The sequence below is a fragment of the Crocuta crocuta genome, unplaced genomic scaffold (genome assembly GCF_008692635.1).
Source record: "Crocuta crocuta isolate KB4526 unplaced genomic scaffold, BGI_CrCroc_1.0 scaffold258, whole genome shotgun sequence".
Lineage (NCBI taxonomy): Eukaryota > Metazoa > Chordata > Mammalia > Carnivora > Hyaenidae > Crocuta > Crocuta crocuta.
The window spans coordinates 527,077-543,096 of NW_027532842.1; the positions used below are offsets into that span (position 1 = coordinate 527,077).

Sequence of the window (16,020 nt, forward strand, 5' to 3'; positions counted from 1 at the left end):
ATCTGTTGCTGGTCAGAGTGTAAAGTGGTAAAAGTAAGAATGGCAAAATAGAAATAAAAGCACTTCCAAAAAAGTTTGGTAGTTTCTTAAAAAGCTAAATCCGCATTTACCCTATGACCTGGCAATCCTCTCTTAGGGATTTTTCCAAAAGAAATAAAAACACATGTCTTGTAGCCATCAGGGTTTTGTCAGAGATGCAGAACTGCTAGAAGAGTATCCATATATTTATATTTTTTCATTTATATATATAATCCATACACAAATATTAATGTGTCAGAGGAATCTGAGCTTACACAACTGTCTATATGAATGTTTTTGTTTTTTAGGGTTGCTGTAAAGATATTTGAAACAGTAGAAACCTCTTGTGACACAGTTTTGGAGTAGAAGAAATCTAAAATCAAGGGGTTGGCAGGGCATTGCAGCGTCTGAAACCCAATATTCTTCTGTGCTACCGCTAGCTTCTGGCAGTCACCAAAAGTCCTTGGTGCCCGTTAGCCTGCAGCTGCAACCCTTCAGTCTCTGTACCTGTCACCACATAGTGGCAACCCTTATGTCTCTGTCTTCACATGACCATCTTCTCATGAGGAAGACAGTCATACTGGATCAAAAGCCCGCCCTACTCCAGTATGACCCTTTTAATTCATTATATTTGCAGTGACACCATTTCCAAACAAGGTCACTTTCTAGGGCACGAGAGGTTAGGACTTCAACAGGTCTTCTGGAGGATACAGTTCAACCCCTGACAGTACAGCTGCTGTTCTACACTGCTGGTGCTGAAGCCTAAATTCCAGAGGGCAAGCTGACAGGCAAAGAAGGACAGATAAGACGGACATGAAGCAGGGGAAGCAAGAACTGACTGACGCTAAAATCTGTGAGGAAACCATGAGGACAGGCTGGAACCCATGTCTGTCACACACTGACTTTAAGCCCAAACCTCAATGACCAGAGATTTCTGCAAGAGAATCTGGTAGTCTCGTCACAGTCCAGTCAGAGAAGCTGGAGGAGTTCCTAGCACAAGTTGGAACAACTGAGGGCCCCAACCAACCGCACTAAGTCAACTGATTGAGCCAGCAGATAAGCAAGAATGTGTGTGTCCTCTGCTAGGAATTTATCCAAGGGATATAGGAGTGCTGATGCATAGGGGCACTTGGACCCCAAAGTACATAGCAACAGTCAAACATAGCCAAAACATGGAAAGAGCCTAAGTGTCCATCAACGGATGAATGGATCAAGATGTGGTTTATCTATACAATGGAATTCTACATGGCAATGAGAAACAATGAAATCTGGCCATGTGTAGCAACATGGATGGAACCTGAGGGTGATATGCTGAGCAAAATAAGTCAGGCAGAGAAGGACAGATACCAAATGTTTGCACGTATAGGTGGATTAGGAGGAACTTAACGGAGGACCATGGGGGAGAAGAAGGGGGGAAATAGAGGGGGAGAGGGAGGGAGACAAACCACGAGAGACTCTTGAATGCTGAAAACATACTGAGGACTGATGGGAGGAGGGGAAGGGGGTGATGAGCATGGAGGAGGGCCCTTTGGGGATGAGTACTGGGTGTTATATGGAAACCAACTGGACAATAAACTATTTAAAAAAACGTTTGTGCCCTGCCTAACTGTTAAGCGTAAAAAGATGGCTGCTGGGGGGTGGGGGGCCTGGGTGGCTTAGTCGGTTAAGCGTCCGACTTTCGCTTAGGTCATGATCTCGCGGTTCATGGGTTTGAGCCCTGCGTCAGGCTCTGTACTGACTGCCAGCTCAGAGCCTGGAGCCTGTTTCGGTCTGTGACTCCCTCTCTCTCTGACCTTCCCCTGTTCAAGCTGTCTCTCTCTCCCTCCTAGAAATAATAAAACATTAAAAATAAATAAAACTTTAAAAAAAAGATGGTTGCTGGTTCGCTTCTTCCTTCTAACCTCATGTAAAATGCCTCCTGTTGTCCTCACTAACCCAGAATTACACAAGGAAATGAAATGAGGAAAACATGGCTCCAGTTTAGGTAAACTGACACAATACAAATCGACCACAGTACACCCCATGTAAACTTAGCACCTTTAACTAAACTGAAGTTAACTTCCAAAAGAAACAATGCTAAAATCATACTTCCTTGTAACATAATGAAACTTTTTCTCATAAAATAGAAAATGCAGTTACCCTCTCCCCCAAAAAAGGATACAACTCTCTCTTCATCTTTGGGTTTTGCTTATCCTGATTCAGATTCACATTCCCCTCAAGTACCTCAAAGATACTGCAGGTTGGATTCCAGATCACCACAATAAAGCACATATTTCAATAAGGTTAATCAAATGAATTTTTTGACTCCCAGTGCATTTAATGTTACATTTATACTATACTGTCATCTATTAAATAAGATTATGTCTTTAAAAAACAATGTATATACTTAATTAAAAAATACTTTATCACCAGGTGCCTTGGTAGCTCACTTACCTTAGTTCATGTGTTGGGCCTTGTACTGACAGCATGGAGACTGCCTGAGATTTTTCTCTCTCCCTCTCTTTTTAGCTTCCCCCCACTCACGTACTCTCATGCACATACATACACACTCTCTCTCAAAATAAATAAATAAACTTTCAAAAATACTTTATTGTTCTGTATTACAAAGCTGTAATCATCAGGACTGTAAGGGACCAGCATAAAAACAGGCACATATATCAATGGAACAGAATGGACCAGAAATGGACCTACAAATGTGTGGCAACTAATCTTTGATAAAGCAGGGAAGAATATCCAATGGGGAAAAGATAAAAAGATGGTGGTGTCTTCAACAAATGCTATGGGAAAAGTGGAGAGTGCAGTCCGAAAGAATGAAGCTGAACCATTTTCTTACACCATACACAAAAGTAAATTCAAAATGGGCGAAAGACCTCAAGTAAGATAGGAAACCATTAAAATCCTAGAGGAGAAAACAGGCGACAACTTCTTTGACCTCGTTGGAGCAACTTCCAACTTGACATGTCTCAGGAAGAAAGGGAAAGAAAAGCAAAAGTGAGGAGGGGGCAAGATGGTGGAGAAGTAAAGAGCTTTGTACTTGCACTCGCGCCCATACATCACACGGAAAACATCTGAAGCCATTGGAAACCTTACAAAACCAGAGAGATTGGGAGAAAAAGGATGCAGAATCCACAGAGAAAGCCTTATAACGGCTACCTCAAGAAACAAGCCAGAGTACACAAGGTGGAGAGTCCCATATATCACTACGAATAGTAAAATAAAATAACCAAGGTCCTAACAAGAGAGACCAAGAGATACCATTCAAAAAACACTCTCTGAAAAGATAGACCCTGGACAAGTCAGAGTCTTCTTGGATATAGCAGCTCTCATAGATACAGAGAGCATTAACAGGTCTTTAAAACCAAAAAGAGCCAGGAGGCTAACTAAAATGACGAAACGAAAGAGCTCTCCTCCAAAGAAACNATTGAAAGACACATTGGAGCAGATAGATCTGACGGATATATTTAGAACTTTACATCCTGCGGCCAGAGAATTTACTTTCTTCTCAAGTGCGCTAGGCACATTCTCCAAGATAANTCACGCCAGTCAGAGTGGCAAAATGAGCAAATCAGAGAACTCTAGATGCTTAATCCCCATTCTTCTCAAGCTATTCCAAAAAATAGAAATCGAAGGAAAACTTCTGGACTCCTTCTACGAAGCCAGTGTCGCTTTCATTCCCAAGCCACACGGAACACCAGCAAAAAAAATAGAACTACAGGCCAATATCCTTGATGAATACAGATGCAAAAATTCTCAACCAGGTATTTGCAAATCGAATTCTACAGCACATAAAAAGAATTATCCCACATGACCAAATGGAATTCATTCCTGGGTTACTGAGCTAGTTCAGGATTCGCAAATCAATGTGATACAGCACATCAACACAAGAAAAGATAAAAGCCATATGAACCTGTGGATAGATGCAGAAGAAACACTTGACAAAATACAGCATCTCTCCTTAATAAAGACCCTTGAGAAAGTCGGGATAGAAGGAACTTACTTACACATATTAAAACCTATCTATGAAAAGCCCCCAACTAACATCATCCTCAATGGGGAAAAACTGAGAGCTTTCCCCCCCTGAAATCAGGAACATGACAGGGACGTCCACTCTCACCACTGTTGTTTAACATAGTGCTGGAAGTCCTAGCATCAGCCAGCAGACAACAATAGGATATAAAAGGCAGCAGAATTCACATACAAGAAGTCAAACTTTCATTTTTCACAGACAACATGATACTCTACACAGAAAACCCGACAGACTCCACCAGAAGAGTACTAGAACTGATCCATGAATTCAACAAAATTTCAAGCTACAAATCAACGTAAAGAAATCGGTTCCATTTTTATACACCAACAGTGAAGCGACAGAAAGGAAATCAAGAAACTGACTCCTATTCACAATTGCACAAATGACAATGAAAATCTAGTGATAAACCTAACCAACGGTATAGGAGATCTATATGATGAAAACTATAGAAAACCTATGAAGGNGAAAAGAAAAGAAAAGAAAAGAAAAGAAAAAGAAAAGCAAAAGTGAACTATTGGGACCTCATCAAGAAAAAACTTCAACACAGCTAAGACAACAATCAACAAAACTAAGAGGCAACTGACAGGATGAGAGAAGATATTTGTAAATGACATACCAGATGAAGGGTTCGTATCCAAAATCCATAAAGAACTTACCAAACTCAACACCCAAAAAACCAAATAATCCAGTTAAGAAATGAGCAGAGGACATGAATATACACTTATCCCAAACATCCAGATGGCTAACCAACACATGAAAAGATGCTCAATATCCATCATCATCAGGGAAATAAAGATCAAACCCACAATGAGATACCACCTCATACCTGTCAGAATGGCTGAAATGAACAACTCTAGAAACAACAGATGTTGGTAAATATGTGGCGAAAAGGTTTTTTTTTTTTTTTGCAATTCCCACAATTTGCACTGTTGGTGGGAATGAAAACTGGTGCAGAATTGAGGAACAGTATGAAGGTTCCTCAAAAAGTTCAAAATAAAACTACCCAATGACCCAGCTATTGTACTACTAGGTATTCATCCAAAGGATTAAAAATACTAATTCAAAGAGGCACATGTACTCCAATGTTTATAGCAGCACTCTAAACAATAGCCAAACTATGGAAAGAGGATAAATATCCATCAACTGATGAATGGATAAAGAAGATGTGATGTATACATATAATGAAATATTATTCAGCCATCAAAATGAAATTACACCATTTGCAACAACATGGATGGAACTAGTGTATTATGTTAAGTGAAATAAGTCAATCAGTAAAAGACAAATATATGATTTTACTCATATGTGGAATTTAAGAAACAAAATTGATGAACAGAGGGGAAGGGAAGAAAAAAATAAAATAATTCAAAGAGAGGNATATTATGTTAAGTGAAATAAGTCAATCAGTAAAAGACAAATATATTATTTTACTCATATGTGGAATTTAAGAAACAAAATAGATGAACAGAGGGGAAGGGAAGAAAAAAATAAAATAATTCAAAGAGAGGGAGACAAAACATAAGAGACTCAACAATAGAGAATAAATTGAGTCGCTGGAGAGGAAGTGTAGGGAGATAATGAGCTAAATGAGTGATGGGTATTAAAGAGAGCATTTGTTGGGATGAACACTGGGTGATGTGTGTATGTAATGAATCATTAGATTCTACTCCTGAAACCAATATTACACTTTATGTTAACTAACTTGAATCTAGAAAAATAAAATAAAACAAAACATAACATCAAATGAGTACTTCGATTAGTGAGATCTTGTCACTGTGTCTAGAATGAAGACTGCATGGGTCAGGCAGAAATCCTAACAAGATAGTTATGGAAAGTTTTTAGTTTACACACCAGAATTGGTTTCAGAGGTAGGAATATAGTGGCAATCTGTGCCTAACATTCAGAGAACTGTAAGTAAAGGAATGGATGGAATGAACCCTGTAGAAGCCGAAGACTGTCCACTGCACTGTATAACTGTGACCTGATGGAAAAGACTAAGAGTATGGACAGATTCTAGAATTGTATGGTCATCTACGAATATAAATTTTTTCCTTTAGGAATTCACTATTAATTATTATCACTGCCGTTGTTGTTTGTTAGTGTCATAAATGATGTCACTATTTTTAATTCCAAAAAATGTATTGCTTACAAAAAAAGTTAACCATCGTCTGAGCTTTCAATGAGTCATAATCTTGCTGGTAGAAGATCTTGCCTCACTGTCTAGCTGCTGACTGATCAGAATGGTGATTGCTGGAGGTTGGAGTAACTGCAGCAATTTCTTAAAATAAAACCACACTAAAATTTTCTTCATTGACTGACTTTTCCTTTCACTAGTGACTGCTCTGTAGCGTGTGGTGCTGTGTGAGAGCATTTCACCCATTGTAGAACTTCTTTCAAACCTGGAGTCAGTCCTCTCAAACCCTGATGTGGCTTTCACCACTAAGTCTGTATAACATTCCAAATCCTTCGTGGTCATCTCACCAACCTTCACAGCGTCTTCACTAGGAGCAGATTCCATCTGAAGAAACCACACTCTTCGCTTAGCCATGAGATGCAGTCCTCACCCAATCACATTCCCTCACAAGATCGCAGCCATGCCATCCACCTGAAAGCCCCACTTCTAGTTATGGTTCCCTCACTGTTTCCACCACATCCATAGTGACTGCCTCTACGGATGTCCTCTACCACCCCAAAGTCATCCCCTAGGGTGGGAATCAACTTCTGCCAAATGCCTGTGTGTGTTATTTTGACCTCTTCCTGCAAAACAAGATTATTCTTTTTTTTTTATTTATTTTTTATTTTTTATTTATTTCTAGGAGAGAGAGAGAGAGAGACAGTGTGAGCAGGGGAGGGTCAGAGAGAGAGGGAGATACAGACTCTTAAATAGGCTCCAGGCTCCGAGCTGGCAGGCAGCACAGAGCCTGACGTGGGGCTCGAACCCACGAACCACGAGATCATGACCTAAGTGAAAGCCGGACGCTTAACCGACTAAGCCACCCAGGCGCCCCAAAACAAGATTATTCTTAATTACATCTAGAATGGTGAATCTTTACCAGATTTTCAATGGACATTTCCCAGACCCATCAGAGAGATCACTATTATGGCAGCCATGGCTTCACAAATTATTTCTTGAGACTTCTAAGTCAAAATTACTCCTTGATCCATGAACTACAAAAACGGATGTTGCATTAAAATGTCTGAAAACAGCATTAATCTCAAAAAAAAAATTTATCTTCTTTTACAACTCCTTCAGACCTCTTGAATGGCCAGAGGAATTGTTATACATTTTGGAAGGTATCTGTTATTCTGACCAGAAGATCTCAACAGTAGCTTCAAATATTCAGTAAACCATGCTGTAAAAAGATGCGCTGTCATCCAGGCTTTGTTGTTCCATTTATAGAGTACAGATAGAGTAGATAACATAGGGTACCATTTATTTTTTTTAAACAAAAATTTATTCAAAAAAGTTTTCCTACCTTATTCACAGTTTTCCAGTTTACAGGAAGGAACGGGGAGCAGTACCTATTCTTGATCAGCTATCTTAGCCTGTCAGAGAGAAGCAGCTGCCCTCAGCTCATCCCAAACACACCACCGCAGAGCCCCGCCCATCCGAGAAATCGAGAAGCATAGTAGACGAAGGACGTTTCTTCAACCTGCCTGACTGAACCACTAAGTGATCTGGATGAACTTTCCCCTGACCAAAGTATCATCAACCAAAATAATTCTATCTTAACCCTGTGGAGCCTAACAGACTTGAAACCTGTTTACGAGTGTACCTGTGTCAGAGCCAGTGTGGAGACACTGAGGTCCCACATATGTCTCCGAGAAACAAAGCTGGGGGCTTTCTGTCTGACTCTGACTTTGCTTCAAATGAAGCAATGAACTCAACCAAGATCTGTCGGTCATGGGGAGTGTGAGAACTGTATTTCCTCTGCTGTTCCTGTTTTCAGTGGCAATTTCCCTCCTATTTAATGACATGAAACACAGAATGGACACCCCGGTCCCCAACAGCAGAAGGCACTGACAGAGTCTCTGCGGATGGAGCCTCAGACCCGAGTCACGAGCATGCTGTTCAAGCAAGTGGATGAGAACGTGGATTCTTTCCAAAAGAGTTGCGTGCCTGTTGTCGGTAGCTCTCAGAAGCTGGGAGTATGTCTGCTTGTTGGTTTTGAGGACTGAGTCTTCTTCAGTGTTACTCCTTGTTTTCTTCTTAGTGGAAAGCAGTTTGATAGACTGAAAGAGAACGAATGACAACTGAGATTCAAATATACTGAGGAGCTTGATCACTTCTCGATTGAGACTGGGCAAAGAGTCAGCAGCTGGAGCGCCCTCCTCACGCTTTGTCTGGTCAAATTCCTCAACAAGCTCCTTTCTGAGGAGCTGGAATGCATATTTAGTTCTCATATCAAGAGCCTTAAACCGTGTTTTCAATTTTCCAGCATTGCTGTTCTGACTGGTCATCTGAAACTCTGCAAATGTCACTCTTTCTAACTGCACTCGAAGTAGTTCACAGGGAGCATCTTTCAGAAGCTGAAAAAGCTTAAAGGCTTTGCTGTAATGAAGACCTACCAGCACCCGGTGCTGCGTCTTATGATGTTCATCAGCAACCTGTTTCCTCAGACAACTGTGGTACATGGATGCCAGCCTGTGATGGATGGTTGCTGCGCGGTACTGACAAAGAGGCTGGCGATCATGCACGGAGTCCACGTCACAGTGTTTCAGAGAATTTATCATAGCCTTGCTGACTTCTTTCTCAATCGGCTCCTTTGCTTTTCTAGATAACGGAGGGTAGTCTTGCTATAGCGTCGCCATAGTGAAATACGTAGTGGATATTTCCCAACTCACCAACTCCCAAACAGCTAGGTGCATGTCTCACATTCCCAGCTACCTTAGAGCTTTCAAATAGTAATCAACAGCCTTATTATAATACAAGCTTTCTTCAGGAGAAAACTCACGCTGACATTCATTGTCAGCATCACAGTGGGCCTGTGCACAAATTCGCGTGAGCTTCCCCTGTTACAAAACAGAAAGGGAGCGTTTGTAGCGTCATCAATTGACTCAAAGTTATGAATTCCTTTTTCAAAAAAGAAAAGCTTTTTTCCCACAGATGTTGCTTCGCAATAGACACGATCGTGCTCACTGTTCATTCACTCTGCAGCACAGCAGTCTGGTTCATGTAGAACACGACAATCTCATTTCTAATATTACCTGTTCTCTTCAACACCTGTACATATTGTTCTGGGTTTGGGCTTTTTAGTCACTAAATTGCAAGATTTCATTAGCAGTTCATAACATTTACAACTAACTGAAAACTGACTCTCTAAGTCTGTAGACAGATCAGTTGCCCATGCAAATTCTTGACAAAGGGACTCTCTGTGAGGTTGTGCAAGATCTCCTGCTCTTCTTTTGTTTGGTAATTAACTCGTCAAGATGCGCCTTTCTGTTGTTTGCTTTTTGGGCCACCATTATCTGGATGTCACTGCAGAGTATCACGTACTGAGAGAGAAATAGCAGCACTTTTGAAAGCATGTTGGTGAAGAGGCAGCAATAAGTGTTTGCTCGGCAAAGTTAATTTAAGGTATCATAACACTATTCTGAATTTCTGAAGACGTGTCGAAGCATCAGACAAAACATAATAAGCCTTTTGACTTGAGAATCGCTAGAATTTCATTTTATGTTACCAAGAACTAGAGATCATTCCATATTGACTGGAATAATTACCCTTCTGAAGAGAGCCCATTTTGTCCAAAAACAAGGCTATCTGTTTCTACAGACCATCAGGACCCCCTCTTATGGATTCATCTTCATATTTTAATGGGATCGGGGTGTTTGGGTCAGCTTCAGGAAGGTCCATATACCTAAGGGCTTTGGATTTTTGGAATGGTCAATGTGCACTGACTTCAAGTCAGCAGCTGCATTAGCCCACAGCAAGAAAGTCAGCCTGTCTTTTGAAGCCAAGCATTGGCTTCTCCTCTTTAGTTCTGAAAGTCCTCAATGGGATCTTCCTCCAAGGGAAGGCTGTTTTGTCTACATTAAAAGTCTGTTGTATAATATATTCACCTTCAATGAATAATTATCTTTGACAGACCTTCTGGATAACTTGCTATAGTTTTTCACAGGTGTTTCATCTTGTACTTTCACGTCATAGAGATGGATTCTTTCTTTAAAACTCATGAACCTGACTCTGCTTGTTTTCAACTTTTGTAGCTTTCTTTTTTAAAAAAATTATTTATTTCTAGGAGAGAGAGAGAGAGACAGCATGAGCAGAGGAGGGTCAGAGAGAGAGGGAGATNAAACTTTTGTAGCTTTCTTTTTTAAAAAAAATTATTTATTTCTAGGAGAGAGAGAGACAGCATGAGCAGAGGAGGGTCAGAGAGAGAGGGAGATACAGACTCTGAAAGAGTCTCCAGGCTCTGAGCTGGCAGTCAGCACAGAGTCCGAAACGGGGCTCAATCCCACGAACAGTGAGATCATGACCTAAGCGAAAGTAGGACACTTAACGGACTAAGCCACCCAGGCACCCCTTGTTTAGCTTTCTAACCTTTCCCTGCTTTCATAGAGTTACGGAGAATTAAGCCTTGTTCTGGATTAGGCTTTGTCTTAAAGGAATGTTGTGACTGGTTTGAACCACTAAGACTTTCTCCAAATCAGCACTAAGGCTGTTTAACTTTCTTATTTGTGTGTTCACCAGAGTAGCACTTTTTTAATTTTTCACTCACAATTGGCTGCCGGTTTGGTCCAAGAGGCTTAGCGTTCAGCCTGTCTCAGCTTCCAACATGCCTTCTTCACATGGGTTCATTTCTAGATTTAATTTAGTGTGAGAGCATGCAACTATTCTTTTCATTTGAACATTTAGAGGCCGCTGTAGGGTTACTCACTGGCCTAATTTCAATATTGTTTCATCTCAAGGAACAGGGAGCCCTTAGGAAAGGGAGAGAGACAGAAAATGGTTGGTTTGTGGAGCATTCAGAACACACAAATTTATCCATAATTTCACTTTCTTTTTTTCATCTTCTTCTATTAGCATGGTTCCCAATACCCCAAAACCAATTAAAATAATAACATCAAAGAGCACTAATCACAGATCGTCATAACAAATGTGATAATAATGAATAAGTTTAAAATATCATGAGAGGAGTGCCTGGGTGGCTCAGTTGGCTTAACACCCGACTTCAGCTCAGGTCATGATCGTGCAGCTTTTGAATTTGAGCACCTTGTCGCGCTCTGTGCTAACAACTCAGAGCCTGAAGCCGGTTTTAGATTCTGTGTCTCCCTCTGTCTCTGCCCTTCTTCTGCTCACACTCTGTCTGAATCTCTCACAAAATAAAAAACATTAAAATAATTTTCTAACAAAATAAAATAATAAAATATCATGAGAATTACCAAAATGTGACACAGAGGCACTAAGTGAGGAAATACTGTTGGAAAATTGACACCCATAGCCTTACTCATGATAGTGTTGACCAAAACTTCAACTTGTAAACAAACAAAAAGAGTATCCGCAAAATTCAATTAAATAAGGTTGGCCTGTAGTCTTCCAGATGGGCAGATGCTTTCCCTGAACAGATCTCTGGATGAATGGAAAATGGAGAATGGTTCGACTATTTCCATCCTTTTTACAGAGGCTACTGGGGAAATTTTCCAGAGGAGGTGACATCTACGTTAAAACCTGAAGCATGAGTAGAAATCAGCTCAACAGAGAGAGGAGGAAAGAGGAAATGATGTGTTCAAAATCCTAACAAGAGAAAGATCACAATCCAGTTGAGGAACTGAAACATTTTGCATTTAGCTGGAAACTAGATTGAGGAGATGTTATGGGAAGGGTCTGGGGAATCACTCCACCAAGGGCCTCGCCAGTGCAGTCAGGAATTTCAAAATGATCCTGAGAACAGAGAGAAGCCACCCAGGACTTTAAAGAGAGTTGTCTCAAAATAGGATTTGCATTTGCTGTCAGCTGACTAGGGAGGAGAACAGCTCTGAGGGGACAGCATGCAGACAAGGAAAGCAGCTGGGAGACAACGCTAGATGTCTATGGAAAAAAGGGGATGAATTAGTCTTGGACTGGTGGCAGTGACCTTGGGCAGAAGTTGGTGAATTCGAGGACTGTTTATTGAGTAATCACTAGAAGGGTTAGTGAAGGATGGGCGATAAGGAAGGGGAGTCAAGAGTGATCCTCAGGGGTCCGACCACCTTCCAGATGAGTTTTGGTGTAATTCCCTGAGAAGTTCCTCAAGACTCTTACTCTTACAGCCCTTTACTGGGGGTCATGTGGGCATACAGGTGAAGTTCCCGGTGCGGAGTAGCCTTTGGCTACCATTGAGTGAATGTGTAATAAGAACACTAGCCTGCATTACTACAGTGACATGGCAATATTAGACCTACTGCAGATGTGTTTGCATTAAAATGAATGCCCATCTTCTGTGATCTTAGACAGAAAAGGAGTAGAGGGAGGCATGTGTAGCTCGCAGAAGGGGGGCATGTGGAGTAAACTCATTGAAGGGTCCAGGAACCCTGTGCAATGACAGAAAGTGGAATTAAAAGCTTCATTTCTCCTCAAGTACATGTCCACCGGGGGGGGTGGGGTTCTCAGCTCTAGATTAAGGGTGCGGCATCCACACAGAATTGCAATCCCTGCAACCAGAGAGCCCGCAGAGAAACAGAGGTACAAATTAGAAGGGCAACTCTGCTCCCAGGAGAATGCTTTCAGCAGCAGATAGCACGTCTCTTCCCCAGTGAACAAGGAGAAGAGAGGAAAAGCCCTGTGGGGGTTGTTCTGCCTTATTTTATTGACAGAAATTATGCAACAGGCAAGGAAATAGAATACTCAGATTTAATGACTGGGCATTTACAGTTTCAGAAGTTAAACTCCTACCCCAAGCAAAATTAGCCTGACCACAGTAAGAGAATATATCTAACATTAGAGTAGTTTTGTTCCTGTTTTCTTTTGAATAAACCAAACTGAAAACATTGTTTGCAGTGTTAAATGGATTTCATAACCAATATGGGATGTGGATAAACTCATATTACTGTGATAATTTTCATTGAATTTCCTGACTTTTACATGCTTGTCAAATTTTAACACTGCATTAAACATGTTTCCAATGTTATTAATATGAAATGCTCACATTCCCTTAAGACCGTGATTATATTTTGCTTATCATTCCTGCATGTTGTATTGGCTATTTAAATATGTCTAGAGACCCTTATATGTGTACTGTGCTAGAAGACAAACAGATGTTCTCTCATACCCTAAGAGATACTGTAATTTACATTGTATATGAAGGTTGCTTAGAACCACTAAGAGATTTATCTTAGTTGGACAAAGGGCTTAAGTTTTAAGTAACACATAGCATCCGATAGTGTGTGATACTATAAAATCCAAAAAAAAAAAATTCCAGTCACATTTTCCCAATGCAAGCACACATTTTGAAAGTACTGTTGGAAAGAAGTAAAACAAAGCATTTGAACCACAGTTGTATTGTTCTCAGTCTGTGTTTGAACTACATGCACAAGGGAACAATTGCCACAAGTTTACCTCCTGAACTGCCCAAACTGTCCCTCTTCACCCACTAAGAACTTAGTCCATGAACCCCACTTGTCCAGCACACACCGTGAAGTACGACACAGCAAATACAACTCTGAGAAACTCAAATAGATTTAACAGAGACTATTCACTAAACAGTATTTGACTCTCCGAAATGCCATAAGAACCCTGATCATTTTATATAGGATTATAACAGGCTTAGTAGTCTGAAGTCTACACTGCCAACAAGAGAATAAAAAGCAAGAATAAGGAAACCTGTCAGTAGGTGGGAAGAGTTATTGAATGCAGCTAAATGCAAGGAATCTTGCACATGTTACTTTATTTAACTTTATAATAACCCTATGAAGATGTATTATTGTCCCTTTTTCCAGATAAGAACACTGAGCCCAAGGGGTCACATGGTGACCATGAGGTGAAACTGATGTCCTCGTCAAGGTTACAATAAAGTCATTACTAACAAGTTACAGCTGCGTTTTCCCCAGCAGGGTACTGACAGAGAAGCACCCAGGTTCATGAGCAAGCCAGGATGCACATGGCCTTAACCCTAACCCTTACCCACACACACTGCCTCAGAAGGTACTCACTACCTTCACCTTGACAAGTGCAGTGTGGCACAGCTATAACTCATCGAATCATACTTTCCCTAATAGCAAAAGGTAACATAGATCAGGTATGGTAAGTATACCAGGCACTGTACCAAACGGTTTGTACGCAATGTCTCATTTAATATGGACATATTCCCTATTATTGTTGCCTTTTTTACAGATGAGGAAATTGAAGCTCAGAGAGCCCCAGCAAATTGTCCATGGTCACAGAGCAAGTTAGAAAGTGGTACTAAAAGCCATACCTGTCAGTCTCCAAAACCAGTGAAACCTAGTTGTTTTATGAAGCCACCGGAGGTTCAGGCACCCAGTCATGGCCGTACATCAACCTGGAGAGGGAGCAAGGTGGCAAACCTGAGAAAGAGGGCAGCCCTCGTGCATCTTGTGATATGCCATCAGACGCTGATAAATTATGTGATGTCAGAAGTGCCCACGCACCAGCAAAAAGCTAGTTTCTCACGACCTTGATGCAGGCTTGGAAGGGGGAACATGGCACAAGACTGCAGGGAGTTATGAGCCAGATACCAAGAATGGCATTGTTCACTTAGTAAAAAAACATTTTGGCAAGCCCTGAGTTTCCCAACAGGAAACAGAGACTATAAACTAAAGACATTCTGACATATGCCCAGAGCCAGTTGGCAAGCAGTCTTGTAAGAGGCCACAAAAAGTCGCCAAAAGAACCACCTGCCAAAGTTTCCCACCCCCAAGGCCCTCACCTCTGGACAGCCACTAGAGCCTGCAGTAGACTACAAACCACAGACGGTACCTGGAGAGCCCTTCATATCGTGGGCAGCTGGCCGCCTGGGAAGTGTCCAACCAAAAAGCCCTCTGCCAGTTATTGCCTCTTGGGGTAGGAGCTAGGGGAGGAGGGAGAAGGGGCAACATACGTGCTACCTGTGTCAACAGGTCACTCACACACGGATGACGAAGTGCTCACCCTACTGGTTTCCCTGTGTATGGTCTGTGGGTGTCTCCTTTTCATTTGACCTCCCATTCCTCCCTGCACAGAAAAGACCCTTCTGCTAGGAGGGAAGGAGATTTTCCCTGTAGAGGGATCTTTCTCAGAACAGAGGAAAAGGGATCCCCTGACCTATCCCCATAGAGGACTGGAGAGATAATATATGATAGTTACCTTATCTGTTGAGCTGAATGACGGCATCCCCACTGCGTTCCGTCACTGGGTTGAGTTGCTATCACGTCCCTAGAAGGGCACACATACACGCGTGTTTCGACAGCATGAACTTAGCCAAACAAGCTGTTGACCGACTGCTGAAATTCCACACCGTGTCGTGTTGCTTCCAAGAGCCGAGGACCCTTGACTTCCCTCATGTTTCCTTAGCCTCTGTTTGCTAACATTACTGACACAGAGGGAAACTTCTGTAAGCTGAAAGACGGGTTCGCCCCAGTGTTCTTCCACAGAGTTGAGTTATGTGGCGCTCACTCATGCTTCCATCCATGTGCTTTGGAACGCGACGAACTTAGGGAAACCTGCGGGGAGCGGAATCACGCGTTCAGTCAAGTGCTCTTGAACCGAGTGGAGTAGAAACACCACGGACCTTCCCTNCCACAGGGTTGTCTCCGAGGGCTGAGGATCCTCGTCTCCTCTCATCGCTCTTCGCGTCTCTTTGGTAACAGTACTCACATAGGGAAACACGNAGAGGGCTGAGGATCCTCGACTCCTCTCATCGCTCTTCGCGTCTCTTTCGTAACAGTACTCACATAGGGAAACACGCTGTTGGGTGACCGATGGGGTCGCCCCGGCTTTCTTTCCTAGAGATGAGTATACGATATTTACTTTTTCACTGAGTTGAGTATATAACCCTTCTTTT

At 41.7% G+C, this 16,020-nt stretch overlaps 1 pseudogene; it reads right to left on the reverse strand.

The window, feature by feature from the left end:
• Positions 1-7,789: 7,789 nt before the first annotated feature.
• LOC144216120 (erythroid differentiation-related factor 1 pseudogene) lies at positions 7,790-9,899 on the reverse strand (annotated as a pseudogene).
• Between the last annotated feature and the right edge of the window lie 6,121 nt (positions 9,900-16,020).